The sequence below is a fragment of the Phalacrocorax carbo genome, chromosome 2 (genome assembly GCF_963921805.1).
Source record: "Phalacrocorax carbo chromosome 2, bPhaCar2.1, whole genome shotgun sequence".
Classification (NCBI taxonomy): Eukaryota; Metazoa; Chordata; class Aves; order Suliformes; family Phalacrocoracidae; genus Phalacrocorax; species Phalacrocorax carbo.
The window spans coordinates 136,254,188-136,272,464 of NC_087514.1; the positions used below are offsets into that span (position 1 = coordinate 136,254,188).

The following is an 18,277-nucleotide window of genomic DNA, read 5'->3' on the forward strand; positions in this document are numbered from 1 at the left end:
CTAAGCTATATTTGTGTTATGGCCCTTATATCAGATGTATAGAAAGCATATGAAGCCAGCTTCTAAGCGAGCTACATTAGGATTTAGACCAAGACAAATTCATGCCTCTGGAACTGTCAATGACCGTCCTTCTGAGCGTGGAGCTGCTGCTGACGTGCATGTGAATTTCACTCGTGCATATCATGGTATGGTAGTCGCTGAGAGAGGCTTCAGTTAAGTGATTTGTAGTCAGTAACATGGGAATTGGTAGTGAGCTGTATTGGAAATGCCCTGCTGCAGTTGTAACTTCATTCATTTTTGAGAACTGAAACCAGAAGACGTGTGGATCTGATATTTAATTAGTTCAATAACCTTCAGATCTTCAGGTGGTTTTCCTCATAATGGACTTGCACGTCAAGATGCATGTGTAGATGTGAATATAATGTAAACTTTTTGCTTTTTAGTACAAGAAAAATACCCTTGAACTTTTTTATTATTTTTCTATTCATCTGGATCTTGCTATATTGGAACAGAGCTTACAAATCTGCTTTCTAGGAATATGTAAAATATATATATTAACTCCTAGAAAAGGAACAGTTTAGACATCAGTCTTCAGATATGGCCCTTCTGTTCTTGATCACTGTTGTTCCTCTACTCTGCTGTATGATACTAATCAACTATGCATTATACAATAGCTTTTTCTGTTGCGTTGGTGCCATGGTGGTAAGAATCTTAGAGGTATGGGAACATACTAATATAATCTAAGGAATGCTTTAGTAACAGTTATGGGTTTTTTTTATGCTATGTGGAAATATATATTCAGTGATACATAGAAGAGTTTTACAAAATGAAAATAACATTTTCATTTTGTATGTATCTATGTATATGATACATACATTTTGTATGTATGTATGTATATAAGGTTCTTCCTAGATCCTTACCTTAGAGTCAGTAAAATGTGCAACAGAAGGTGAGTTCAGTGCAGTTACTCATCTTGTTGTCCACCCTTTTTCCTAGCATTTTGGAAGAAATTCCTGTTGCAGTTCCTGAAACAGACCACCAAAAAAGCAGCTGAAGAAAATGCCAACCATGTCTGTCTTATACCCTGTCTTACATCTTCTGACTGCTGCTGCACCCCTGGTTTTTAAATCTCTGCTGCTGCCTCATCGCTTTCCATGTCCCTGCTTTTTCTTTTCCACTGGATGTTGACAGTGCAGTCTGGGAATTAGGAGCCATGAAGGTGGGAGCTGTGTGGGCTGATAGGGCGCCGTCAGCAGTGGCCACAGTGGAAGCGACTACAGCAGAGGGAAACTGGAGTTCTACTCAGCCAGTTAGCTATTTTGGGGTATTTTTTTGTTACCTGGGCTTTTGGGTTTTTTCCCCCCTAAGCGTTGGGGAGAATTGGTGTGTATAGGAAATCAAAAGAGAAAAGAGGGAGAATTGTAAAATCTGTACCTTTCTTTTCAAATACTTATTACCTTGAACAGATGGTGGGGGCTTGCCCCATTTCTGCAATGGAATTCCAGTAAAAATCTAGGATGCCTCCATGTGGCCTAAGCTCCAGGTTTGACTTAACTGTGCATCTTTTCTTTCAATTTCTGTGAACGTCAGGTTTGGTTTGTACAGAAATGGTGTAGCGCAAAGTGATTTGCTGGCATCCAGTTACCGGTGGGCAGGCGCTAACAGGATTGTCATATGCACAGTCACGCTTGATTTGCATTTTATTTCAGACTGTTTTGAGTGTATTTCCATTTCAAAATATTTACTTTTGTACTTGGGATGATTACAGCAGTTAGTGATATGTGAAAAGTCAATCTGCGCTCCTATTTGCCCAGTACTGGGGCTAAAATTTCAGCATTGTGTAAAAGCGAGCAGGTCCTAGGCAAAGATGTTCAGAGTTGAGTGAGCCGTTGCTTTTCAAATGAAGAAATGGACTATATTATTTCATGGAAATTGCACTCCACGAGGATTGCTCCTTCGGAGAGCCAAAGTGCTACCGTTAAAGATGGTTTGCAAGAGCAGACAACAGATTGATTGCCAGAGCAAAGCGGCAGGAAAAGTTGGTAGGAACAAGCACACACAAGCAAATAAAATCTGTCACTGCTGCTGCTTTTTTATTTTCCTTCCTCCTGTTTTTTCACATGTGTGTGAGAGATGCTTAGAACCATTCTCCTGGTAGGTAAAAGCACAGTGGGAAATAATGGTTGTGTGGGTTAGAGAGATGCTCTGGAAAAGCTGTCGTGTTTTTTTGGAAAACCTGTTGACCTGAGTGGAAACCTCACGACCACATCCTGCACAGGCAGAGCAGGAAAACTGCAGCTGCTGCTGGGTCCTCTTATGCTGCTGAGGGAGGCACAAGAATGTGAGAATGGGAGGTGAAAGATTCACGATGGGCACATTCCTCCTCAAGGGTGAGAGGAGCCAGGACAGCTCTCAGTCTGCAAGCGAGGCGGTTTGCTGTGGCTTTGGAATGGGTAGAGCAAGAAATTTTTGTTTGAGGGCATAAATTAAGCCCTTGGTGAATTCCAGAGCACAAGAAGAACAAACAAAATGTTGTGGTGAGTGTTTTGAGCAACATCCAGTTAGAGATGGGAAATGGTGCTCAGAAGAAAGAAGCAGACTGGGATCAAGGATAAGTTGGAGGCTGTGATGTCTGGGAGGTGTGAAGGGGGAAATGTTCTTTGACAAGGGAAAGAAAGATGTGGCTTCATGTTGATGTTGCAATTGCTGTGATTTCCTATCAAGTTGTTAGAAATTTTTTGTGATGTTTTGTATGTCACTTTAGTATTCCAGTTTGGACCTATTTTGACATGGGCATCATCTGCATGAATAAAGCAATTCTATAACATTCTAAATATTCTAAAAATAATCTTTTTAAAATATGTTCCCTCCCTCATTGATATTCGAACAACTGCAAAACAAGCCAACCCCAAACCCAGAACACCCGTGTGAAGTGTGTTTTGCAGAACCAGGGATATCTCTGTGATGTGTGGAGGGTGGGGGTTAGATTCAATATGCCTCTTATGTTTTAGTGTTGTTATTATCTATATCTATAAAATTGAAGCAATTTATGGAACTGGTGAAATGAATATTGAAGTTCGGTGGTAACGCTTTTTCTGTCATCTGGCTACATTACTGCTGTCCATCTGGACCATGTGTAAAAGGATACAGTACCTTTGGACTAGACCATTTGACCATTTGACCAAAAACCAGTAATAATCTAAGAGCATTGGTTGTGCAATGAAAACATTGGAGTTCTTAGATAATAGCTGTTTAATGGAGTTAATGGAAGCTTTTGTCCTAATTGTAAGCCAGACATGAGATAATATGAAGCTGTACTGATGCAGAAGGTTATTGCTCTTTTGAAAGGGGTTTCAGATGACTTCACCAAGGGGTTTCTGGGGTTGTTACTCTGTGTGTCTGTTGTAAAAAAACAGCTCTGGTGTAGTGTAAATAAGGATAGTATGCCTCTTAATAGAAAGTATTTGTTTTGGACTTAAATCAGAACTTTATGATTACTTTGGTATTGTACAGAGATCTCATTTTCAAAAGTAGGTAAACACGGAAAGTCATGGTGTTTTTTCAGCATTAAAATTTATAGTTGCGTTTTGTGTTACAAATAGTCTTCAAAGAGAGTAGACAATAACAAGACATGACAATATTTTCTTCCTTTCTTAATGTTCTTTAGAACAGGTGAAGTGTATCTAATGTGTTTGGCATGATGAACTTTGTTTGCAGTGTTGACACAGACTAAAAGGAAGGTCCCCCTCCCTCTCTCCCCCACCGTGGTCCTTTCTGTGGCTGTGGCATCTGTACTGTTTGCAGTGCATCCTGTGGAAGGACTGAGATGGCTCTGGTCAAACGTGAGGGTAATGTTAGACTGTCAGATCCCAAACTTTCTTGCACATGGCCATCTGCCCTCTCTAGGTCCATGCTTGCTTACTTTTGCTGGTACAGGTGATGCTGGTGGCTGTTCTGCTGCCGCCACAGCGTTTGTGGGTACCTGTGGCACAGGGTGTTACCGATGGAGGTAAGGGAAGGGAGCCAGCAGAACTGGCTTCCCAGGAAAGCTGGGACTCCCCATCCAGCTCCTGTGTCCTGGGGATCCTCATCTGCTTCTGCAGCCATGGAGCCACTGTTTGGTAATAGATGAAGATTAAGGGGATATTTTAGTGGTAATGCTACAGCTTTCTGAATTTTTCAGAATCTTTTTCATCAAAAGTATTTAAGCTAGGTAAAAAAAGTACTTTGGGACATCTTGTTCCATTTATTTTTTAAGACTATTCTCCACAGAAATCACTGGAGAGTTCTTCTTAAAACAGATGGCACAATATGGCCCATTGTAATGCAATTTTCTTTGTAAAATGCTGTGTCCCAGGGCAAATTTACCACAAATGGAGCAATCGTGATGTCCTATAAAAGAGAAGACATGTGTTTTTGCAACTTTTGATATATCTAAAAAAGATGCATAACTCTGCCGACTCTGCCAAGCAAGCAAAACTTGCTATTTTCAGTAAAGTATTTTGGGGCTTTTAAAGTATTTTGAAACTGCTAGTACAGTAACTGCTTTGACTATTCAGGAAAACTTTGTATGTCCAAAATTCTAAGAATCAATAAATACAGTACTATCTGTAATTCTGACTAGCGAGATGATGTGATATGTTAGATCTCTCTCCCCTTGAACATTTGGGCAGAAAAATAATACACATTTTTTGTTAATATTATTTACTGGAACTTTTTAGTTAATATGTTAATAATATATTTTATAGCCATAAAGAAAAGCCATACTGTATAGATATCAAAACAGAAATACTTAAGTCATCTTTCTGGTTCACAACTAATCAGTCTAAGTGTCTCTCTCATCTGTTATCTCTGCCAACTTGGACTTAGTAATTAATTAAGCGACACCATTGTAAGAGGTCTGTTACCATTATTGGTGACACCTGTTATTAAAAGGGCTAGATAAATTTCATGAATACAAAAGGTTATTTTCATCAGAATATTCCGATGTATCTATACGGAAATATATATGTTCATAGTTTCACCTTTATCATAGGTAGGTTTCTAAACTACTCAAAAGATATAATAGCAGTAATGTTCGGTATACCTACCCTGAAGAAAAATGAAAATAGGAAAGGTGAAATTATGTTGTACGTGTATTTACAACAGGATATTTTTACAGTGAATTTTGTAGGTATACTAAATCTATGTTTTTAAATCTTTTAAGATGCCAAAAGAAATAACTTGCTTATTTTAGTTGTGCCAATTTAAGAAATGTAAGCTAAATCTAGTGATGCAATTGGTGCCTGGGAACCTTGAGGACTGGAAACTACTAGAAAATGTTAGAGGTCTATAATAATCTCTTGAATAATCTTTTGTTTGTGTATCTGAGAAGGCCAGAGTCTGAAAAAGGCTAAATGCACTGAATTCTAACTTGCTTCTGAAAACAGAGTATTTGGCATGTTGCAGTTTTGTATTCCAAGTAGCAGCAGCTTTTTCTTAATTCCTCCTTACTCTGCTTAAGGTATATACCTTCCTGCCCTTAAGGGGAACGACAGTGCAGCAGTTAAGACTCAAGACTAGGTGATCTGTATTTGGTTTGTACCCTACGGAACATTGCTCAGAATCTCTATCTCCCTTTAATTTAGTGTGCTTTTACTGGGACAAAGAAGTGGATACATTAAGAGCATTCCTGGGCTTTGGGGTATAGGCTCAGGCCTTGGGCACCTCCTCCGAGCACTAGTTTGGACAGGGCTTGGGCTTGCACTGGCTCACCTCTGTGGAAAAGGAATGGAGCTGGTGGAACTGGATGGGAGCTGTGACATTTTCCAACCAGGTCCTCAGCATGGGTGACTGGAAAACCAGGACCCTGGGGCAAACCACATTACACGTGCTCAAGTAATTTAAAAATATTCATGGATTTTCTGGAATGGTGACATTATTTGATATATGTAGTTAAATCTGTAAGTTATGATGTTTCCTCAGCAGTATCTACTTCTTGTTTTAATTAATCGCATATAAACTAAAGCTAGCTGTACATGAGAGAAAGAGAATTTTAATTTAAAATTCTGTGGTTTGGGTAATTAGATGTCAATGATACTTTTATAATCTACAGGTTTAAGTTATGAAATACTTTTTTTGGCATTTAAACTTAAATTCACCAATTCAAAGGGATAGGATAGACAAAAATAAACTTATTAAGAAGTAGGACCGTTCCATTGACTAACATAAATTAGCACTGTTCATGTGTTTAAATATATTCAATTACAGATCTCAGTTCAGTTCCTGACTTTTCCACATGCTTCCTGTGTGATAGTGAGCAAATTATTTGAGAACAAATGTTTCAGTGTGTCTAGTGAATTTGAAATGCAATACTTAATGCCAGCTGAGATCTAGCCACTTTTTAAACTCAGCACTAGGTCTGTATTAATTTAGGAATTTCAGTTCTCCAGTTTCTGTAAAATGGGATATTTCTTTCTCTTATTTTCTAGTCCCTGTACTTAAAAATAAACAGGTCTGTCCCTTGTGTATGTTGTACTGTCAGTGATATAGTCAATCTTACCTCTGTTTCTGCTTTATAATACAAGCACATAATAACATAATTAGTAGTTACTTGACATTTTTCATCTGTTCCATTGGTCGAGCCAGCTTGTAAAGAATGAGCAAAAAAATGAAGTGTATTTAGGCACTATTGCACATCAGAGTGCAGTCACTCCAGTTTGGGTCAGAAAAGCAACATAATGACCAGGCTTCACAGTCCCAGTTGCTCAGTTCAGCCCAGCTCTGGGATTTCTGCCTGCGCAGTCTAAGCAGCTGCGTCTAAACAGTAGTATCTCAAATTTTGAATCAGAGATTTGCATGGATGCACATGACCTGATATGGATGACCTTCCTCTGTGGTGTTTTCTTGTTTGCTTTTTCTTCTTGTGGCCTTTGTTCTTGAGTAAAACAAAGCTACTTGGCATGCCTCAAATGATAAAACAGAGGGGTGAACTGCCTTTTTATTTAGTGCAAATATAAGCAAAAAGCCATGAATACATTATAAAAGTTACTGGGGTACAGCAAAATCACTTCTGTGAATATCCATTGGAACTTATAAACAAGTTAATCTTAAATGCATTTTATCTTTTTGACAATGGAGGGTTTATGAGGTTTTCACTGATCTTTGATGAATGTTCTCAGAAGATAAACTTTTTCATTAGTAAGTATAACTTTATCATTTAAAATATAGTCTTTGGAAAAAAATCCTCATGGAACAGTTTTAAATAACAATTAGAATAATTTTTTTCTCTTTTATTTTTTTTTAATGTCATGAGCTATACCAAAATAGGATGGCTTTAGTAAACTGAGTGACTTGCAGATCACCTAGCTGTGATATTCTTGTGGTACAAAGAGGGTGCAAGTGGAGCAAACTTTTTTAGGCTTATTTCATATGTAGAAAAATTCAATTGTGCATGTTTTAATACAGAACAGGTGAAAGGAATGACTCATAAATAACAAATCATTTAGTAAAGTTAAACACTATTATTTCTATTAACATAGCTCTTTAAAATTCACATGTTCTCTAATTGATGAAAATGAATTTTACATGGGTGGCTCCTAGGAAGAGAGTTGTACATGTAGATCCTGTGCCTATTGGTAAGTGTAGACCACAAAAAGGACTTTGGAAAATCTCATAATTTGAAAACTTTCATGGATCAATTCAGGGTGGAACAATAGAGATTAATTCTTAACCCCTAAAAAATGGTTTTTTTTAATTTGCATTTATATTCTCTCTTGCAAGATTTCAAAGGAATCCAAACTCTGTAATATACATATTTAATATACAATCTTCTCTTAAAACATCCAGATCTTTAATGACCACTTTGTGCAGGTAGGTGGAAGAAGAACTACTAAGATGGTTACTGACTAATACAGACTGAACTATATAAAGCAATTGTGGGATAAAAATGTTGAAAACCAATGAAAGATGAAATGTGACTTAAAAATCTTACGCCTGTCCATAAGTAACAAGGCTTCTTTTTTTCATAGTTTCCTTCTAGTAATAGAAAGTTGAGCATAAACCTTGTAAGTAATTTTGCAATTTGCAGGATCATGTGGAGGTTCTACGTGATCAATTTTTTTACTTTTTAGTTATCAGTGTAAATGAAATTTTAAACATTTTTGTTTGAGATACCTTTGTTTCAGTGAGTACACCTTCACTGGGCTTAAGACAGTTATACATGCAAGTCCTAAATGTTAAGTTGTAGGGTCGTAAAGTTTGAAGTGAAGGAAACAATTTAAAAGGACTTGAGCTTCTGACTTGCAATGCATCAAGCACAGCATGTGCATTCCAGAGCTTCACCTGAGAAACTAACAAAAACAGCAAAACAGATTGCAGGTTGAAAGCAGAAAGACTTCTATAGATATGAAATACTGTAATAGATACAGGTTTTCAGTTGTTTGTATTTAGTGCTGCTGCTATAAAAGATAAGGATATACGTTCATGGAGGCAGTACGTCTGTAATTAGTATTAGTGGGAGCAGTGGTGCTCTTATCTGATACTTCTGCTCTGTGTGGGAGTAGAGTCCAGAAGATTGAATTATATAATTATTCCACTTACAGAAGAGCAAATGTAATGTTACCAAGCTGCCATCCATTTTATTATACTTCTTTTTTTTTTTTGGTCACTGAAGAACAGCTCTTTAACAATTTTAGCACAGAAGCAAAAATAAATAGTTTAAGTTTCTTTTTGTATTTGTATATTTATTCTGCTTTCCTTTATCACCTCCTTTGATTCCTGGATTTTCATTAGTTACTGTATTCTAATTTGTAAGTCTTTTTTGATGTAAGGCTTAAATATTGTCAGAATGGACTAAGATTTTTTTTCTTTCTTTCCCACTAGATATGTATGTTTTTGCTTGGTGTTGGTTTTTTTTTGTTTTTTTTTTTTTTTAAGAGAAACAAAAGGTAGTGTATCAAACATTGTGTATCTTTTCCTTTTTAAAGCTATGGTAAAAATGAATTGCACAGAAAAGGATTGTTTTCAAGCAACAATATGATTCAGAAGTGTACATATAAGTAACTTTTAGTTTATGACAAATATAGTAACAGCAAAAGAAGGATGACCTACACTAGAAGATGTGAAGATGTCTAGTGCTGTAAAGGGTGTTCCAATATGGAGATGGAGATTATTTAATACTTGTTTGGCTCTTGACTACAATTTGTGGATAAAACTCCCTTGGGCAAAATCCTGTAAGTCTCTAGTGGAATTGCAGAGAATGAGGAAACACAAGCGTCAACATTCAGCAAAGTCGGGGAAAATTGTTTCAAATTCCAAGCTACAGTCTTGTAAAGTGAGTTCAGTTTTGTATTCAACAACCGCATATGTTAGGGCAAATTGCTCACTGGAGTATCATAAGGAGTTTGCATGTGTTTATCCTGTGACTCTCTTCAGGTAATTTTGAGCATGTTTTATTACTGTGTTCTAAGCAGACTGTTGCCAAGTTTATCAGTAGTGTAGGCAAGAAGAACTGGAAGGTGTCAAAAATCAGACATTTCCCTTCACAGGCTCGTGAGGACAGGTGATGCTGTCGCCCTCAAGGTGTCGGGAGGGGCAAAGTGCCACCAGTGGCCACCCCAGCGGTATATTCAGCAGTCTATAGACAAAGCAAGCAAAACCAATTACTGAAGGATATATGCTTGCGGTCCAGACCTGCAGTAGGATACTAACTACCCTTTTCTCTCAAACTATATAATAATGTAGCGTAACTTAAAGTCAAAATTGATCTTAACCTATATTCAGCTTGGTTTTCTCCAACTGTTTACAGACTTGAGGAACAGCTTGTGTGCCTGAAAGCTTCATGTGTTGGAAAATATTTTACTATTTTCTGTTAGTCCCACATTTCTCCTATCTTTAGATAATCCTACTTACAACAGAAATAAAATTAGTGCCAAGGACTACTGTGTAAAAACATAAGCTAAATCTGAAGAGAATTAATTGCAACATTTAAAGAGAGAAAATAATTAGGTAGAACTTCAGAGAAAAGCAGACTAGGAAAAGATAACAGAAGTGAAAAGCCTTTCTCCAGAGAGAAAATATTTTAAAAATGCAAGCGTAATATAAGCTAGCTCAGCCAAAAAATTCCCAAAGGAAAGAGGAAACAGGATCAACTGTTTTTTCTTCTTCCCTTTAAGATGGGAAAAGCACAGGGAAGCACAAATTAACAGAAGTAAGGTTTCCCATTGAAATCTGAACACCATGGAAAAAGAACACAAACTGAAGTTGCATAAAAGTGCAATTAAATACCAATTTTATAGTTGTTTAAAAAAAACCCATGGGAATACTGGCGTTTGTTAGCTACAAAGCATTCTGGAGACAGCATAACATGCTTAAAATGGTGGGGTTTAGGATGGAGTCTTTGGATGAAAGGCTGAACATCTACAATATAATGACTTAATATCCTGAAATGGAGGACAGAAATTTCATTGTCATCATCTCATATTCCTCTGAAAAAATCAGCACAGTTAACCATGAGGAGGTGGTGATGTCCCCCATCTGAAAGATGGGTCAGTGTGTTGAAGTTGTGTTGTTACAGCTGTAAGTCTGTTTGGGTGGGACGGACAGACAGACAGGAGAGACAGACTAAAAGGCCCCTCAAGCAGAAAATGCACTTCCAACCCTGGTCAAATCTCTTGTGTGTAGTTCTACAAATGCCAGTTCTCTGTCGCAGTTTAGTCAATGGCAGTATATAACCTGGAGGAAAATTGCTAAGGATGTAAGATGAGATAAGAAACTCAAGGTATATTCATACTTCAGCATTGCTTGGGCAGGTGAGCAGAGGTACAGAGCCTGCCCTGGTGCTTGTGATGCTGGGCACACTTGGCCACTCCCTTCTGGCTTTGCTTCAGTAAAACTGCTTCACGTGCTCCACTTGTGCTGCATCCACACCTCTGGTGGCAGGGAGGATGTGCCATCAGAGCTAGCGCTAGGAACGCACAAGTGGCGATGTTCACAGAGCCTTCACGAACCTAGAAATTACTGTCTGCTTGGAGCTGAATGTGGCTGCAGATATGTGTTCCTGTAGGCAAGGGCCCAACCCACTTTATTATATCCCTTTTGGTAGCTCACTATCACTGAATTCTTCTATAGTAATACTGTGATCTTAAAGGTCTTTTCCAGCCTACATGATTCTATGATAACAAATATGAAACAATTTGTAGTTGTCTAAAAGATTCCACACTACCCCAGTGGACAGTGACATAGTGCCGGCTATTCATATCGCTGGACTACAATAATTTAATCAACTTCTGCATGTAGCTCTCTCCCTAGGGAAAAAAAGAAAAAAAAATATCCAGCTTACAGAAAACAACACACCATGAACTTCTGCTATAAAATCCATTACCCTGCCTGCTAACCTGATCTCTATTCTCTGTACAGGTTTTCTACTGAAGATTAAATCAAGTTCAAATTCTCACAAGTTATTTAAAAGGAACTCCAGTGCCCTGTTCCCAGTTTATTTTAAAAGTGCATAAAGCTGTGGAATGAGGACAGCAGTTAACAAATCTTTTCCTCGAGCACAGTGGAACATTTTTGTCAAAAGACCAAAGCACATCTCTTCAAAGGCTTATTTCTGAGCATGAAGTAAGAATTTCTGCCCCAGGAAATTACAGATCATCAGAAATCTTCCTCACTTTTCAGCTTTGCCTTCCTCTAATGTAGTCACCCCTAGAGCACCTAAATACAGAGAGATTAATTAAACCCAACAATTAAACAAAAAAACCTCCTGTAGTTTATTACCAACAAAAGATAATTGTTACGCAGAATTTACAGTTCATCCCATGAGAGGGAATGGAAAGAAATGAGGAAGAACACGTGGAAGATAAGAGTTGACGAGCTTAACACTCTCCTAATATGGGCTCAGATATTTGTGGTGCCAGTTCTGGGTAGATCTGTATAGAGTTCCCACCGAGGGGTGCACTTCTGGAGCTGGCTTTCCTGGGGAAGGTGACAGATGTATACTTTGGAAGGGAAAGGCTGCCTTTAAGATGTTTACTCCGTGATGTTCTAAATTTAGGAGTTTTTGGTGGATATATAGAAAATATAGTGGGTGACATGGAAAGAATTGTGATTAATCCTCTCTACAGAGTGATTTATCCAGTGGACAACCAAATGTGCTGTGTTACAGAGAACTTACTACAGATTGCATAATTATACCTATCAAATACTGTGCTTTCTGTCCCAGATTGCTTTGTTACATTTATTAAAGAATACCAGTCATAAGCCTTAGTGATTCAGCCTTCTTTTAAGGCTTTTAATACTCAGATAGTTTGTTTTTGAAATGCACCAATTTCAAAATACTAGCAGCTGTCTAGAAATTTTTCTCTCTAAACAGTTTATTGTCTCCTTTTTGGTTGGTTCAATGTGTGTTTTTTTCTCCTATTTCCAGTATGTTTAATCCATCATACAATCAAAATATTATACACTGTGATAATTTAGTCATAATTAGTACCAAATTTTAATGGCCTTATGGACAAATTTGCTTGTTTAGTCATTGACATAAAATGATAAGAAGGATGACTAACTCCTCAAATCTCCTTTTTCAGTTTTCACTTTTTAAAATCTGTTTTTCTAAAATCGTTATTCTGCAGTTTTTAACATTGGGAGCAGCTCCATGACTCTCACTTGGTACACAGTTCAAAACTCTTCTCTGTTTCTCTCATAAGCGTAAAATAAATTCCAATCTGAAGAGGTGTTGGTTTATTTTTAGTTTATACAGTTATATTATTTAAAGCAAGAAGAAAGCCTTTGTAAACCTAGATGCATCAGCACATATACATTCTGCTATTTACTTGTCCCAGATTCTCCTTAGGTTTCATTTATTTCAATATTTCTTTAAGTGAAGAAAACGCTGAGAAATTGGAATGTAGTTCTTCTGACTTGGTAGGTAATTAGCATAGTAACTTGGAAATAGCAAGCCTAGGAGTTGGAAAAATTTAAGATGTATCTGAAATTGCTTTTAAATTAGTCATGTGATGAAGTGAGGTACATGAAGACTGAAGTAAAAAATATGATTAAAAATTTATACCTGTATTTTAAATGTAAGTAATTGTATTCAGTGATGTTGCTATCTTGCATTCTGATCAGTTTTTATTGGTGCTCAGTTTATGTTGCTAATATTTCTCGCTGTCACAAACTGTAATATTGGCGAAATGTTTTCTCAGAGATTCAAATATTCTGCTTGTCCTATCACAATGTTTTTTGTTCTGCATGTATTCCATGTGTTTACTGTTAAATCCCATAGAAATAATTCAAGGAAGTGAATTTGAATAATCACTTCTCTGAGGAATACAATCCATAACTTTGTATTAAAATTTAAATGGATGTTTTTACATGCCCTAGACTAGTACACCTGGGGGTAAAGTAGTCGGGAAAACATGCATACTTTTGAATTGTGATGAAGTCACTCCTTAAAAGGGAGAGACTTTCAGCTTGGTAAGCAAATTATCACTGATTTCAGTGTATCAGTGTTTAGCGTTTATATTTCAGAACTTTGTTAATTTACGTCAGTAGACATCCTTTGCTACATTGAAAAAGACTGTGCACTACTAAAATGCTAATTACTGTGAAAAACAAGAGGACGTTTTTATGTAAAATATGCAATTTATGTAGGAAAAAGCTGTTGTGTTTTATTATGGGGGCTCTTTTTTCCACCCATGCTGTTAATCCAGCAGCAATTTTAAATAATCGTAATACTTCTGTATTTGAAAGTAAAGAAATCAGATGCTTTTGGTTGGATTTCTTTCCCCCAAAACTCTTCAGAATAAACTTTCATCTATGCAAGTTTGGAATATTTCTGGCATTAGAGACATTGTTTTCTACAAAGTGTAAAATGAATTGCAGGAATACCTACACAAATTGTCTTGTATATCTGTACACAATGCCTGCATTTGCAAGAGTTTAGACTGTGAGCTTTTTTTTGGTTGTTGTTCAGCTGTTTTGACAATAGCAACCTTAGTGGAGAGACTATCCTGGGGGTTCAGTAGCAAGAGTGGTCCTTCAGTGCCCAGGAAATATCATGTACTTTGATCCAAAGAGCTTAATTAATAAAGAATAAATATTGCAATAGTGCATCATAATCCCTTATATACTAATGTTACATAGATCTTAAAATACGATCACAAGACGAGACATTTTACAGATGAAGGCTGAGTTGTTCTTCTACAAATGCTGATGAAATGTGCACTTTTCCATTGTTTGCTAAACCCACAAACGTCACTGAGTTTTCAGAGGAAAAATTCTTTGGTCTTGTCAGTAAAAGGAATGTACTTGCGTTCTAAACTGGTTGCAGGAGTTAATAGAGACAACGGTTTCATGCATATGTGTCAGCATGCGGTATCTCTGACATGCAAAAATTCTCCTTTGGAAAATCCATGATGTCACCCACATAGAAATCACAGGATCTAGCTAACTGATGTGAAGGTGTAGGACCCAACTGAAGGAAATACCAGGTACATTCTGTACAGAAATTTTCTTGACAAGCATAATTGCTTCAGCCTCCATAGCAATTAAGGTATAAAATAATCTGTGTTATTTATTCCTATTGTTCAGGCAAAAATCACTAATCAGTCATGTTGTGGAGAACTGTAGTTTCCCTGGAAGGAAACTTGTTTCCTTGGGGTTCATGTTCTCTCCACCTGCCCCTCCCCAACCCTGCCAATAGAAACATAAGCATACTGAAACATAAGCATACTAAAACAATGAAATGGGGGAAAAGGACTTGAAGGTCTCAGTCTTGTATAGCATGGAAGGTGCTTACTTAAGATGTCTCATTTTGTCACCTGCACCCCTTCTTACCATCAGCCTTACCCTGTGCCCCCTTTATGGAGTAACTGGCAATTAATGATGAAATTGTATGCGAGATGTACATTTTGGAAGGGCTGGTAGAAAACAAAAAATGGCTGAGTAATTCCAAAAGCCAATTTCTAGCCTGTTTTAGGTTCTGCTGTTATGGTAAATATAGAAAATTCCCTTACGATATGTGGCAAGAAGAGTTTCACGCTTTCAGACGTGGCAGTGAGGATTGGACCCCCCAGAAGAAGCCCTCCTGACTTTCAGGAGGAAGCGGGGGAAGTTGGGCTGGTTGAGGAGCTGGACATGTTTGTACAGGCCACAGTCCTCTCGAATCAAAGTTTGAAGCTGAACCCAGTGCTGTTGACTGGTTTCTTTGCAGTGAGGACTTTACGACATGATTTGAGTGTTGAGGTTGGCGTATAGTGGATGTGCCTTTATATTTGTTTTTTCCTCTGTTGTATATTCATTTCTCTTCTCTCCTCAGCCTTGTTTCTGCAGGGCAACTGAGGATTTTAGTTGCTGGCATGGGGAATTCCTGGAAGTCTTAAGTTTGTTGGAATTGTTGGCTGAATGCTAAGTAATTTGATTTGTAGAGTTTTTAACAAAGCTTTACTTCCTAGTTTGGGTATGTGGCCTGGTAGGAATCCTGACAGAAAAGTGAAGAAACCTTCAAATCCAGAAAGAAAAACACATAATAAGAGAGACTGGAATTCTAAGACTTGTTATTGTCAGTGGATAGAGGAGGAAAAATTTTTTTCTAATTCTTTTTGTGATAAAGTGAATGGTTTATTTCTAATAAGTGTTTCTAATTTCTCTTCTTTGTAAGTCATGCTTTGTGTCTGGTTGAGAGGGCTGTGAATCTTGCCTAAGCAGATACTAACAAGATGTGTGCACAGATCCAAGTTTCCCAGAATAAGTCAAACTCTTAGAGGACCAGTGGAAGAGTTCCCTACCTGACATCCTGTGAATTTTAACTGTATGCTGTAACGTGTTCTTCAAAGTAATTTATCTCTGTATGGAGAGGTCAAATCACTGTTCGTATCTGTTGATGCTGCTGATCTTTATTTTGCTTGCTAGCAAGCACATTTGATTAATGTGTTCAGGGTGGTGGGGTTTTTTTCCTTTTTTTGAACCTGTGTGTGATAGTATTATCCCTTTCCTCATCATGTACTTGTGTACAGGTTTCAAACTGCATGACCTTCCTGGAATACTGAGAAAAAGAGCACTAAAACAAAATTCAAAAGAATGCATTTAAATGAAACAAAACTGGAAAAGATAATGTAAATTAGTCTTTTCTTCTACAGAAATTAAGATATTGTATAAGATATAGGTGATCTTGAAATGTTTACCTTAACAAATGGTACATACCATATAACAGAATATGCATTTGTGACTTTTGTCCTCAACACCTGTATGATGTGCTCGATTTCTTATAGCTATGTTACTATCTATATAAAATGGGAAAATCCCACTATAAACAGTGTAACTGAAAACTAAAGGATGCAGGGAGCTTTCCTTATTTAGGACTCCCCTGCAGCAGAACCTAATAAGTAGCTGAAAAAGGAAGCCTCTATAAGGTTCCTTTTGCTAAGATTTCCCCCATTATATTTCTGCATATTCCTGCTTCATGTGCGCTGAGGTGATCTACAGGACCTGGCTGCAGTCCAAAGACCAAGTCATCCTCAGAGGACTGCCTGCCTCCCTGTTACTGTTCCCAGATGAAACTTGGCAAATTAGTTCCACTAGATCCCCCACAGTCTTCCCTTTCAAAGGAAGGAACTTGCATTTGGAGAGTTTTCCAAGATAATCATGTAGTCTTAAACTGCTGGCTTACATGCAGGCTGCATCTTCTTTCCTGTCGACTGCCATGCCCATAATTAAATTTTTCTGTTGCTTCCATCTCGTTCGGATCATGTACCTTTTCTTGCAACATGGTTTGTAGGCAGCAGAGCCTGGGTGTATGGTGAAGGGGGAAAGGTACCAGAGGTGGTCATTTAGATCTGAAGTTGGAGAAGGGGAAGGCAACGGGACAACATCCGTTTTCACTGCCCATGTACTGTATACAACAAACCCTATGGACAGTGGTCAGCTAAAGATATTGGATGTGACTAGATTGATCAGTTTAGAGTGCACAGCAGTTACTAACTTGCTAGCCATAGCAATTCTAATGATAGGCTTCTTATCACAGGTATTCATATTAAATAATTGAGAAAATATTGAACTGTACAACATTCAGCAGTGTTAGCTTTTACAGGTAATGAAGCTAATGTAGTTAAGAATATAAAAAGTAATACTGGATGAAATGGTGGTAGAAAATTTTGGTTCTATTAAATCAATTATGCAAATATAAAACCATTTTCAGTAAAACCTAATTAGTTGTATTTTTCTCATATTCTTGACATCTATTTGAAGAAATAAAACTGTCTTCAATACAACCTAATTGAAACATCTTTAATTTGATTAAAACGTCCCCATTGGCCATAGTTACTTTCTCATGTCATAAATAAGAGGTTCTCAAGACAGAATTATAGCTTTTCTTGCTGGATATCACCTTTAGCTTTTGTAGTTACTGCCCTTTTTTATGGCACTGATGTTGATTCACTGCTGTTCGAGCGCCTACGTGCCTTGCGCTTAGCCAACATTATCTGTGTTAATATTGCTTTTTCCACCCCAATCTCCATGCTTCTGTTAGGTTTTTTTAGTTTTTCAATCACTGCTTCTAGATGTTGACTCTTCTAACTTATGCTTATGTTTTATTCTAACTTGAGGAGATTGAGAGTGTAAGAATTTCTTCTTGTTCAATTTTAAAAAGACAAGGCAGCTACCAAGTAGTCTGTTGTGCAGTTGTTGTATTTGGATAACCTTACTTTCTCACATATATAGGTACATATACTCAAACCATTCACCAACAAGAGCCTGAGAGCAATGAAAGCATGCTCTGAGGCTGAGGTGTCTTTCTTCCTGCACTCTTTATCCAGGAATGATAGTCATATACATCAGACAGAAAAAAATTATGTTGTCTATCATCATTTTGGTGTACTTTTCTTCATAGGCTTCTGTTCCTAACTACTCTATTTCTTTGGTTTTGGGTATTTTTTTGTTTTGGTCTGTGGTTTTTGGTGTTTTTTTTTCTTTTTTAAATCTTTTTTCTCTTCGCCCCTTATGATGCACTTTGCTCCTTTTTCTCTCCTCTCCCAGCTGCCAACATCTTTCTCCTTAGCACTCTTTCCATTACTGTGTGAGTCTCTTCTGGTCTGAATTTTTCCTTTGCTCTTTTTGTAATCTGACCCTTGTAAATGACACGTTGCTAGGCATACAAAGAGATTCCGCTTATGATCTAAAATTAGCTTTCTAGTCTAAAGTTGTCATCTAGGCAACCTCTGTAATCAATAGCGAAAGTTAAATACCACAAGAAGGCAATTCATCACATTTTAAGATTATGTTGAAACTGGAGGGATTAATTGCT

At 37.3% G+C, this 18,277-nt stretch overlaps 1 protein-coding gene across 4 annotated transcripts in view; it reads left to right on the forward strand.

The window, feature by feature from the left end:
• Positions 1–18,277, forward strand: part of DGKB (diacylglycerol kinase beta) — a 363,957-nt gene that overhangs the window by 12,102 nt on the left and 333,578 nt on the right. The gene's annotated exons all lie outside the window — the stretch shown is intronic.